Here is a 13,174-nt window from a genome sequence, read left to right as displayed (position 1 = left end):
AATGTACACAAATCAGTAGCATTTCTATATACCAATTACAGTTAAGCTGAGAGTTGAATCAAAGACTCAATACCATTCACGATAGGCATAAATAAAATGAAATACCTAGGAACATACTTAACCCAGAAGGTGAAGGACCTCTACAAGGAGAACTATGAAACCCTGAGGAAAGTAATTGCAGATGACACAAACAAATGGAGAAACATATCCTGCTCATGGATTGGTAGAATCAATATTGTTAAAATCTCCACACTACCCAAAGTGGTTTACAGATTCAATGCAACTCCCATCAAAATACCAACAACATATTTCACAGATCTAGAAAAAATAATTCTATGCTTCATTTGGAACCAGATTGCCAAAGCAATCCTAAGCAAAAGGAACAAAGCTGTGGGCAACACATTACCTGACTTCAAACTATATTACAAGGCTATAGTAATCAAAACAGCATGTGGTGGGACAAAAATAGGAACCTAGACCAATGGAACAGAATAGAGAATCCAGATATAAAACCATCTACCTACAGCTAACTGATCTTTGATACAGTAGACAGTGATGCACACTAGGGAAATGAAGCCCTATTCAATAAATGGTGCTGGGAAAATTGGATAGCCACATGCAGAAGAATAAAACAGGACCCCTATTTCTCATCATATAAAAAAATTATTCAAAGTGGATAAAAGACTTAAATGTAAGGCATGAAACTAAAAATTCTAGAAGAAAATGTTGTAAAAACTCTTCTAGACCTCAGCCTAGGCAAAAAGTATGACTAAGGGCCCATAGGCAATTACAGCAGCAGCAACAACAACAACAACAAATGGGACTTGATCAAATTAAAAAGCTTCTGCACAGCTAAGGAAATAATCAACAGAGCAAATAGACAAGCTACAGAATGGAAGAAAATATTTGCAATCTACACAGCTGGCCTTAATTTTTAAGGATAGTTTTTCCAGGAATGTTTTTGGTTGGCTGAATTTTTTGTTTGTTTGTTTGTAAATCATCAATGAATTATCAAAATGCAATCAAAATGCAAAAGGAAAATTAGAAGCTATTTGTAATTGAATGGAAATGAAGACAGTATTTTTATATATGTGGGTATTGCCAAACCTCACTTAATAGCACAAAAACTTTTATTAGAAAAGAAGTTTCAAATCTGTATCTCAGCTTTCCCTGTAAGAAACTAGAAAAAAGAAAACTTAACCCAGAGTAAGAAAATAGTAAATCATAAGGTTCAAAACAAATCAGCGAAATAAAAACATTTTAAATGAATGGAAAATAAGCACAAATAATTATACTCAACATTATTCATCATTAGGGAGATGAAAGTTTATACCATAGTGATATACCAATACATAATTATTAGTGTGTCTAAAATTTAAGAGGCTAATCAAAACAAGTGTTGACCAGGATATGGGGTATCTACCCTCTCAGATTTTCTTTTATATAATGCTAGAGGTAATGTGAAATTTGTAAAATTTCACAACCACTTTAGAAAACAGTTTGATCCTTCTAAAAAAGTTAACATATACCTATCATATTATTCAGCCATTCTGCTTCTAGATATTCATGTAAGAGAAAGGAATGTGTTTGTTCATATGAAGACTTGTGCACAAATGTTCACAGCAAACAGCTTTATTATTTATTGATTTATTTATTTTTATCAATTTACACTTTTCTACAAACAGCTTTTTTTGTAACAATCAACAACTTGAAACTACCTAAATGTACATCAACAAATGAAAGGCGAAATAATCTGTGTTACATACATAATCGTGTACCTCTCAGAAATAAAAATAATTTAAATCTTTATTCATTCAGAGAGATTGCTGAATCTCAAAATAATTTTGCTGAGCAAAAAAACAAACATAAAAATGATACATACCTTGAGACTCCATTTATATTAAATTCCATGAATTGCAAACTTACCTAAATTGACAGAAAATGGACTAGCTTCCTGGGAACCAAAAAGAATTATGGAGAGAGAGGCAGAGAGAAGGGATCACAAAAGTTCAAGGAGAAAGTTTTCCAGGTAATTAACATATCAGTTGTTTTAATGTTATTAGTGGTCTCATGACTGTATATATTTGTCAAAATTTATAAAATTTTATACTTTATATATGTACAGTTTATTGTGTATAAGTTATATCTCAACAAATCTGGTAAGAAATTTAAAAAAGAATACATGTAATACTTATCCTCTCTGCTTCAGTCTCCTTACCTGTAAAATGGACATAATATTAGATCCAACTTCCACAGTACTTATCATATAGTTTACAACTTGTGGTACTCATTATTATTTGTCCTGGCTGCTCTGCAACCAATACCATGTTCTCCTAAATTTAGGGCCTAAGCACTTCTTGCTAATTTTTTTAGAATGTGGGAATGTCCTGGGATGGTGTGAAATGAGTGATCAGAGTGATCACATGGGTAGCTGAGGAAAAAATACAAAACTAGAGACCTATTGGGCCAAAGACTTACTGGTTAGGTGAGGGAATGGTGCCATCTTCCCACTGCCAGAATCCATTTGTTGAAATTAGTACTAGTCCCATCCAATGATATGACTTCACCAATGTAAGGAAATCGTGTTTGAAAGCAAAAGCACACTATAAATGAAATTGTTGCTCATGATTTTAGTGAATTAAGGCTACAACCATTTAGTCATTTTTTCCCATACTTGAAAATAAATTGATTCTCTCCCCTAACTAGAATTTTATTCCTACCTAAGCAACACATACAAAATATCTGCAATTTCTGTGCTTATTTATTTTTAATGAGGAAAGATTTGGGGTGGGTATTGGATTATCTAAGTCTTAGTACCTGTCATGTTACAGGTTCATACTCCAGTGAGTTGCCTCATATGTTAGATTTAAATATAGCATGTAGAATTAAAACAAATACTCTACCTGGTCCACTCTGTTTTATATCTTCAGGAGGCTGGAATTTTGACACATATAAGAAGTTTGACTCTCATATCAATTTTTTCTCTCATCAAAAAGTTGGTAGCAGTTATTTCTATTACATATCTAGTTTTTAGGACATGGGCCACAGAAACTTTCTGAACAGGGAGAATATATTATTAATTCTTCATGTCTAAATATTACAGCAGATTTTGTCTAAACAAATTATTAATGAATGCCTTTTTCATTCCAACTCTAAAATTTCAGATCGTTAAGTCATATGGTCATACCAGAAAACATATCTGTACACATTCATAGACAAAGTAATGCCAAACCTAAGTATCTTTTACTTTTTACAATTACTCCTTCATTGTTAAAAGAAATACAAAATCTACAGTGAATTGTGGGCTAGAAATAATCATTTCTTTGTACTTTTTTAACACCATTGGATATTTATCTAAATCTTAGTGTGTATGTGTATATATACATGATTTGTACTTTAAAATACTAAAAAATATTCACTTACCTTTCAAGGATAGTGGAACTCCTTGGTTGAATAATGCTATTAAAATAATCACATGTATTAAAAATATTTGTGTTGATAGGAACTTATAATCTAAGGAAATATTGTTTACAAATTTCTAGACTAGCAGCAAAAATATGATAAGGACATATTCAATATTACTATTAATAGTTAATATTAGTATTAATAGTTTATATTTCTGTGTCTCTGAATACTAATGAAAGTAATACATTGCAACTGTTATATCAACAATGTTGCAATTTACTTTTGCTATAACTCACAATTTATGAATATGGCACTCCATATTGTTACCATAATAATGAAATGGATTCCCATAGCTACAGCAATGGAACATCAGAGAAAACATGGAGATGCTGTCAAAGAAAAAAAGAGAAAGGGGAATATTAAAGAAAGAATCTTAAAGGGTTTAAGTATATTTATATTTAATATAAACTTTAGAGTATTTTTTTTAATGAGGAGATTAAATTGTTTTTCCCGGAACAGATGACTTAAGTACTTTGTAAATAATTAAAGAATAAAAGTATAAAAATGTAATATTTCTTCCTATTCTTCTCTACAATTTCATCAATTACCCCCTAGAAAAAATTGTGCTTATAATTTGTTATTTTCAATGCAGATACCATAATAAAGATAGGCAGAGAAAAAAGAGAGCATCTTCAATATGGTTAACTAGAGGTGCCCAGTGATCACCTCTACAAAGAAGGACCAAAACAATGAATATATAACTACATATATATTTGTATTAGATTATCTAAGGGAGAATACTGAAATTCAGCAAGAAGATGAAAAACACTTTCTGAGGTACAGAAACTCAGGGTGGCAGTATACAAAGGGAAGTGAAGCAGCTGGCATGGATCAGCTTGGAGCCAAGAGAGACCACACACTGTGAGAAAATAGTAAGCAGAGGATTCCTTGCAACTCTCATCCCTATCATAAATGCCTGCAATCCTTGCTACAGGAGAACCCCACAGCCCTGAGTCCAGTAGAGGGAGATTCCAAGAGTCCATACAACTGCATTATTCTAGAGGGAAAATTTACACTCAGTCTGAATCCTTCCCAGAGACCCAGGCTGTGACAGCACTGTACCACTTTGAGACTGTAGGCACCACCAAAGTGCAATTTCCCCTAGGGCCCAATACCTCCTACATCTTCACATCCCTGAGGCCCCATAACTCTTGCATATTCACATCCTTGTGGCCCAGGTGTCACCACTCCATGTCCACCACGAGGTCTGCAGCATAATGACATAGTAGAACCCAATGATATAGCCATGACCCTGGTATCAAGTCCACTCAGAGCCCTAAACCCAGGGAACAGGTGGTCCAATACAGCAGTGGACTGCCCCCAAAATAGAGGGCCAATGCATCTGCTCCTCACAGCCTGAAAGCCACCTTCTGGGGCTCCACTATACTACCACCACCACTAGCAACACCACTTTGTCCAGCAGCAGCCCAGGAGAAAATGGAATAATATATTCAAAGTATTGAAAGAACTTCTGTCAACCGAGAATACTATACCTAGCAAAGCTATACTTTAGAAGTGAAGGAAAAGTAAATTCTTTCCCAAATAAGGAAAAATTGAGAAAATTTATCTCCATTAGATTGGCCTTACAAGAAATGCTTAAAGGACTCCTACATCTGAAAGCAAAAGGCCAATATTTATCATCATGAAAAGACACAAAATTATAAATCTCACTGGCAGAGCAGATACACAAATGAGAAATATTAACAGATACTAATCAAGCATTATCTCTACAGAAAACATTCAAATCATAAAGATAAAAAACAAGAGAGGAGAAAGGAATAAGGGAAAAAATATATATAAACAACCAGTAAACAATTAAGAAAATGACAGGAAAGCAAGATGACCAAATGGACCTCTCAACAATTTTTGTCTCACAGAAACATCCATTGAATAACTATCCATGCAAGAAAGCACATTCAAAAGAGCTAAAGAACTTAGATGAGCTCTCGCAGTACCTGGTTTTAGCATAGTTACAAGAAAAAAACACATTAAATAGGTTAGAAAGGAAACTCACTTTGCCTAAACCACTCCTGCCCCTATCTCAGGCGATACAGTGCATGGAGAAAAGATGCTTGCTGGGGGAAGGAAATGAAAGTTAATGTTGAACTGTGCATAGTAACTTAGTGCTGTTCTTGCCACATTGGAGCATAGCACAAGACAGAGTTCCTGTGGCCCTTGATTCCAGACCTGTGCCCATGGAGTAAACATTTAGACCAACCCTGGTCCAGAGAGGAATCCACTGTCCAGTCAAAGCCATCTGAGTCCTAGTCCACTTCACCACTGGCTGACCAAAATTGCCTAAGACCCCAAAATTTTAGTAGCTGCAAGCCATAACAACCATGGTCTGTGGGTAAGTCCCATTATGGTGGTGTTCTGGGAGGCTGTGGGCTGTCTTAAACCTACAGGAAGATATGAACAGCCAAATACAGTAAAGTTAAAGATTGCCAAGCAGATTCGATCCGAATAAGACTACCCCAAATCATATTATATTCAAATTATCAAATGTCAAGGACAAAGAGAAGATTCTAAAAGAAGCAAGAGAAAAGAAGTAAATACCATATACAGGAATTTAACATCTGTTAGCAGATATCTTAGCAGAAACCTTACAGGCTAAGAGGGAGTGGGACGACACACTCAGAGTGGCAAAGGAAAAGAAACAAACAAACTGCCAACTATGATATTATACCCAGCAAAACTATCCTTCAACATGATGGAAAGAAAAAGACTTTTCCAAATAAAAGCTGAGAGAATTCATCACCAAAAGATCTGTCTTACAAGATATCCTAAAGGCAGTTCTTCAGTTAGAAAGACAAGGGCACTAACATGCAATAAGAAAACATTTGAAGGTATAAACCCCCCTAGTAAAAGTAAATACACATACAAATTCAGAACATTCTAATACTGTAATTGTGGTGTATAAACCACTCATGTCTTTAGCATGAAGACTAAAAACCAAATCCATCAAAGTAATAATAATTGCACAATTTTTTAAGAGTAAAGCTATATAAAAAATTTAAATTCAGACAACAAAAAGTCATAATGTGGGGGGAGATGAAGTTAAAGTATAGAATTTTCAGTTTTTTCTTTGTTTGTTTCTTTTCTTTGTGATCAAAGTTAAATTACAATCAGTTTAAGATGCTTGTTATAGCTATGTTTTTGTAAGCCTTAGGGTAAGCACAAAACAAAAACCTATAATAGATACAGAAAAAGTAAAAACAAAAGAATTAAAAAATATTGTTAGAGAAATAGCTTAATCACAAAGGAAGACAAGAAGACAGGGAAAAAAGGAAGAGAGCTGTTCCTTTTAGAAAACAAATAACAAAATAACAATATTAAGTCCTTACCTATCAATAATAACATTGAATGCAAATTTACTAAATTATCCAATTAAAAGGCATAGAGTGACTGAATGAATAAAAAAAAAAACAAACTATATGCTGCTGACAAGAAACTCACTTCACCTCTAAAAACACATGGAGACTGAGAGTGAAGGGAAGGAAAAGATAGTCCATGAAAATGGAGACCAAAAAGAGCAGGAGTAACTATATTTATATCAGATAAAATAGCCTTTAAGTAAAAAACTATAAAAAGAGACAAAGAAGATTTTTATATAATGATGAGACCACTTCAGCAATAGAATATAATAATTGTATATTTACCAAATAGCAGAATACCCAAATATATTAAGCAATTATCAATAGATCTCAAGGGAGAGATAGACTGTAATACAAAGGAGTAGGGGACATCAACACCTCACTTTCAGCAATGAACAGATCATCTAGCCAGAAAATCAACAAGGAAACATAGGAGTTAAATTATACTCTGGACAAATAAACCTAACTGACATGTACAAAACATTTCATCCAGCTGCTGCAGATCACATATTCTCCTCATCAGCATATGGAACATTCTCTAGGATAGACCATACATTTAATAATAAGTCTTAATAATGTCAAAAAGTTATTATATCAAGTATCTTTTCTGACTAGAAGTCAATAACAAGAGGAAATTTGAAAACTGTGAATACATGGAAATCAAACAACATGCCCTGAACAATGGTTCAATGAAACAAATTAAGAAGGAATGAAAAAAATTTCTTGAAACAAATGAAAATAGAAACACAGCATATTAAAGCCTGTGAGATACACCAAAAGTAGTATTCAGAGGAAAGTTTGTAGCAATAAATGCCTACATTAAAGAAAAAAAAATAGAAAGATTAAACAATTGAATAATGCACTCAAGAAACTAGAAAAACATGAAAAACCAAAGCCAAAATTACTAGAAAAAAAATAATAAAGATAAGAGCAGAAATAAATAAAATTGAAATAAAAAAATCAATGAAAAGTTCTTTTAAAAATAAAACAAAATTGTCAAGCCTTTAGCTAGACTAAATAATAATAAAACAGCAGACACAAATAAAATTAGAGCTGAAAAAGAGAAAAAAAACATATATCACAAAAACAAAAAGGATCATTAGAGACTATTATGAACAAATACATCCAACAAATTGAAAAACCTAGAAAAAAGAGATAAATTCCTGGACATATACAACCTACCAAGACTGAACCGTGAAGAAATAGAAAACTTGAACAGATATAACAAACAACAAGATTGAAGAAGTAATAAAAAGACTATTATTAAAGAAAAGCCCAGAAACTGATGGTTTCACTGCTGAATTTAATAAACATTTAAAAAAGAACTAATATTAGTTCTATTCAAACTGTACAAAAAAATTTAAGTGGAGGGAATACTTGCCCACTCATTCTATGAGGCGAGCATTACCCTAATGCCAAAACCAGACAAGGAAGCAAAAGACAAGGAAACTACAGGCTAATATCCCTGATGAATATAAACACAAAATTCTTCAACAAAATACTAGCAAAATGAATCCAACAGCACATAATAACATAATACATCATAATCAAATGAGATTTATACCAAGCAAAAGAGGATAGTTCAACATATGCAAATTGATAAATGTGATACATCACATCCACAGAATCAAGAATAGAGACCATATGAACTTCTTGATAAACATAGGTAAAATATTTGATAAATTAAACATACTATTATTATAAAAACCCAACAAATTAGGTATAGAAAAAAAGATACCTAAACACAACAAAGGGCATATATGACTAATCCACAGCTAGCATTATATTTCAATAAAATTGAAATAAAAAAATCAATGAAAAGTTCTTTTAAAAATAAAACAAAATTGTCAAGCCTTTAGCCAGACTAAATAATAATAAAACAGCAGACACAAATAAAATTAGAGCTGAAAAAAAGAAAAGCTTTCAGCTTTTCCCTTAAGAACTGGAACAACACAAGGATGACCATTTTTACCACTCTTATTCAACATAGTACTGGAAGTCCTAGCCAGAGGAATCAGGCAAGAAAAAGAAAGAAAGTGCATCCAATTGGAAAAGAAGTTGTCAAATTGTTCCTTTTTGCTGATGACATGGTCTTATACCTAAAAAAACCTAAAGACTCCACCAAAAAAACTCTTAGGACTGATAAATAAATTCAGTAAAGTTGAAGTATACAAAATCAACATACAAAATCAGTAGAATTTCTATATACCTATAAACTAGCTGAAAAAGATATCAAGAAAACAATTTAATACCTACAAAAAATAAAACATCCAAAATAAAATTAACCACAGAAGTTAAAGATCTCTACAATGAAAACTATAAAACACTAATGAATGAAATTAAAGAGGACACAAAAAATGGAAAGACATCTCATGTTCATGGATTAGAAGAATTAATTGTTAAAATAACCAGAATACCAAATCAATGTACAGATTCAATGCAATCCCTATCAAAGTTCCAATAACATTCTTCACAAAATAGAAAAAAACAATCCTCACATTTGTAGGGAACCACAAAAAACCCAAGATAGCTAAAGCAATTCTGAGCAAAAATAAAACTGGCAGCATCACATTTCCTGACTTCAATACATACTACAAGACTATAGTAACCAAAATAGCATGGTACTGGCATAAAAAAACCAATGGAACAGAATAGAAAACTCAGAAATAAATTCATGTATTTACAACGAACTTATTTTCAACAAAGGCACCAAGAATGTACATTGGGGAAAGAAAGGACAGCCTCTTCAATAAATGGTTCTGGGAAACCCAGATAAATATATGCAAAAGAATGAATCTAGACCCCTATCTCTCACCAGATACAAAAGTCAACTCAAAACGAATTAAATACTTAAATGTAGGACCTGAAACTATAAAACTACTAGAAGAAATCATAGGGGAAATTTTGCAAGACATATGTCTAGACAATGATTTTATGGGTAAGACTGTAAAAGCATAGGCAAAAAAAGCAAGAATAGACAAATGGAGCTTTACCAAACTAAAAAGAATCTGCACTGAAAATGAAACAATTGACAGAGTGGAGGAATAGCCTGTAGAATGGGAGAAAATATTTGCAAACTATTCATATGACAAGGGACTAATATCCAGAATATGCAAGGAACTCAAGCAACTCAACAATAAAAAAAAATCTGATTAAAAGTGGGCAAAGGATCTGAATAAATATTTCTGAAGAGAAGACATATAATTGGCAAACAAGTACATGAAAAAATGCTCAACATCTCTAATCATCAGGAAAATTCAGATCAAAACCATAATGAGATATCATTTTTCCCCAGTTAGCATGGCTATTATCCAAAAGACAAAAAAAATAAAATAAAATAAAATAGCATGCTACTGAGGACAAAGGTAAAGGAGAATATTTGGACATTGTTGAAGGTAATGTAAATTAGGACAATAACTGTGAAAAACAAGATGGAGGTTTCTCAATAAACCAAATATAGAACTACCATGTTATCCAGCAATACCACTACTGGATATTTGCATGAAGGAAAAGAAATCAGTATATTGAAGAGATATCTGCACCCCATGTTTACTGTGGCACTATTCACAATAGCCAAGATACGGAATCAACCTAAGTGTCTGTCAACAGATGAATGTATAAAGAAAATATGGTACATATATACGTAATGGAATACTATGGAGCCATAAACAATAATGAAATCTCATTATTCTCACAAACACAGATGAGTTGTAAGACATCATGTTAAGTGAAATAAATCAGGCAGAGAAAGATAAATACCTCATGTTCTCACTCGTATGTGGGAACTAAAATAATTTAGCTCATAGAAGTAGAGAGTAGATTTGTGGTTATTAAAGACTGGGAAATGGAGGGCAGGGGAGGTTATGTAGAGGTTGGCTTATGGGTATGAAACTACAGCTAGAGAGGAGGAATCATTTCCACTGTTCTATAGTACTGTAGGGAGACTGTAGTTAATGATAATTTATTGTATATTTTCAAACACCTAGAAGAGAAGGTTTTGAATGTTCCCAACACAAAGAAATGGTAAATGTTTGAGGTGATCACTCTGATTTGATCATTACACACTGTATACTTGTATGGAAATATGACTCGGTATCCCATAAATATTGAATATGTACAGTTATTACTTGTCGATGGAAAATAAAGACAGTTCCACTCAACCGTGTTTTTAAAACACATACTTAAGAAGCTATACAAAATATTCTGTTCATTATTTTTTCACTAAGGCATTATTCAGATGGTTTTTCCATATCATGACTTATAATGATGCCAAATTTTTATAAAGAGCTGTATTGTATTTTATTGGTATCTGGAGAGAATCTAATTATTGACAGACTTTCAGTTTTTTACCAATGGATATTTAAACAGTCTCTTAGTTTTTGCTATTAGAAGTAATGCTACATTTCATATACCCTGTGCATATTTTTCAGTCCTTCTCCAGGAGAAATTCCCACAACAGTAATTGCTAAGTCAAGGGCATGTGTGTTTTAAATCTTTGTAATGTTTGAAAATTTCAGTCCAAAGAGGAATTATTGCATATGGCACATTTACATTCCAATAATTCTTGTGAACTGAGGCTATTTGTTAATAATTTATTTCTTAGTTTTTAATTAGAATTAATAGGTGAGAGTGGTATGTTGTTTTCTTTTTTGTATAAGCTATCTCAAGTTCTCTTATAAATAATATTCTGGCTTAAAAAAAGACATTGGAGACCATATCTTCTTCACTACACTCAGAAACATTTCTGTAAATAGTAATCAAATTATCACTTCTATATTATTAAAGGACTTAGCTCTGGAGTACTTTAAAAAAATCTTTTCTCTCCTGTTTTTCACTTCTTAGTCTTCCTCAAAGCCAGTTTCTCAGTGATCTCTTAGAAACTCCTGTCTTAATTGTCATTATCATGATAAATAATTTCATCATTTTTAGGGCATGAAAAAATCTTCATCGCAATAGCTTTTAGTACCATAATTTTGTTGTATATTGCAATATTATATTGGAGTTAATGTAATTTCTGCTTTCCTTGTGAACATAAAATTCACTAAGGTAAATAAGGGATGTTTTATAACTTTATTTGGCAGAAAAAGAATACCATGGAGTTCTGCTCAGCCACAAAAAGCAATGGTGATCTGACACCTCTTGTATTATCCTGGAGAGAACTGGAGCCCATTTTACTAAGTAAAGTATCACAAGAATGGAAAAATAAGCACCACCTGTACTCAACATCAAATTGATATTAACTGATCAACACTTATGTGCACATATAGTAATAACATTCATCTGGTGATGGGCAGGTAGGAGCAAGGAGGACGGATGGGTGTATTCACACCTAATAGGTGCAATGAGCATTGTCTGGGGGATGGACACATTTGTAGCTCTGACTTGGGCAGGGCAAAGGCAATATATGTAACCTAAACATTTGTACCCCTATAATATTCTGAAATAAAACAAAAGGAAAAGAATAACTGTCACAGATTTAATACAGTTTCCAAGATTCACTTCAGTATACTGAGGGAACAAAAGGAATATAGAACTTACAGTTTTCTCTACATTTGCTTGTGATTAGTATAAATCTTCACTTTTGCCATAATGTAGAAGTATCATACTTTGCCAATCCCAAGTTATAATTATGGACTTCATTCATCTCTGGAGAAAAACAATTCAGGCTGATATGAGTCATGGCCTGTCAGCCATTTGGGGCTTAAAGTTTTGAAATTCAATGTGCCATTTCCATGCACATACTTCCTGTGAATATCCTTGTAAATGTATAACATGAATTTAATTTTGTTTTATATTATGACATTTAATAGGATGTTTACTTATATTTTGCTTTATAAATAAAATTATATTTATTCCATGTCAAAGTATTTTTAGCAAAATATTATGTTCTATTAAATGAGTTAATTCATAATGTATAATAAAATCCAGCATTAGAATAAAGACACTTGATATAGTGAAAAAGACAGAAGTAGGTGGATAGACATTTGTCTAAATCACAGATCCACATTTACTAACTTGATAACTTCCCACATAATTTAACTTTTGCATAAAAGTCTCCAACTTGCAAAAGAAGAAAGAAAGCAAAAGTAAAAGGTATCAACATAACGGGCTATGGATATTTAAAAGGTGAAAAAAGATATAATGAACTTAGTGTCCATAAGACCAATCACGTAGTAAACATTCAGTAAAGGTTAGTGTGTCTAATTTCCTTTATAGTGAAGGACATATGTGAGCTAAAATAATAGAATCTGAAGTTTTAGGATAAAGATAAATTAGAGATCTTGCCTCTCAACAAAACAAGAATCATTTTGCTGTCTTCTAGAAATATTAATCAT

General features: G+C 32.5%; 1 pseudogene; it reads right to left on the bottom strand.

The window, feature by feature from the left end:
- Positions 1 to 2,463: 2,463 nt before the first annotated feature.
- On the bottom strand, positions 2,464 to 12,483 carry LOC123640012 (annotated as a pseudogene).
- Positions 12,484 to 13,174: the final 691 nt, after the last annotated feature.

This window comes from Lemur catta, chromosome 6, assembly GCF_020740605.2.
Source record: "Lemur catta isolate mLemCat1 chromosome 6, mLemCat1.pri, whole genome shotgun sequence".
NCBI classification, from domain to species: Eukaryota; Metazoa; Chordata; class Mammalia; order Primates; family Lemuridae; genus Lemur; species Lemur catta.
Note: the sequence above shows the minus strand (reverse complement) of the source record. Positions and strands in the feature narration are given on the sequence as shown.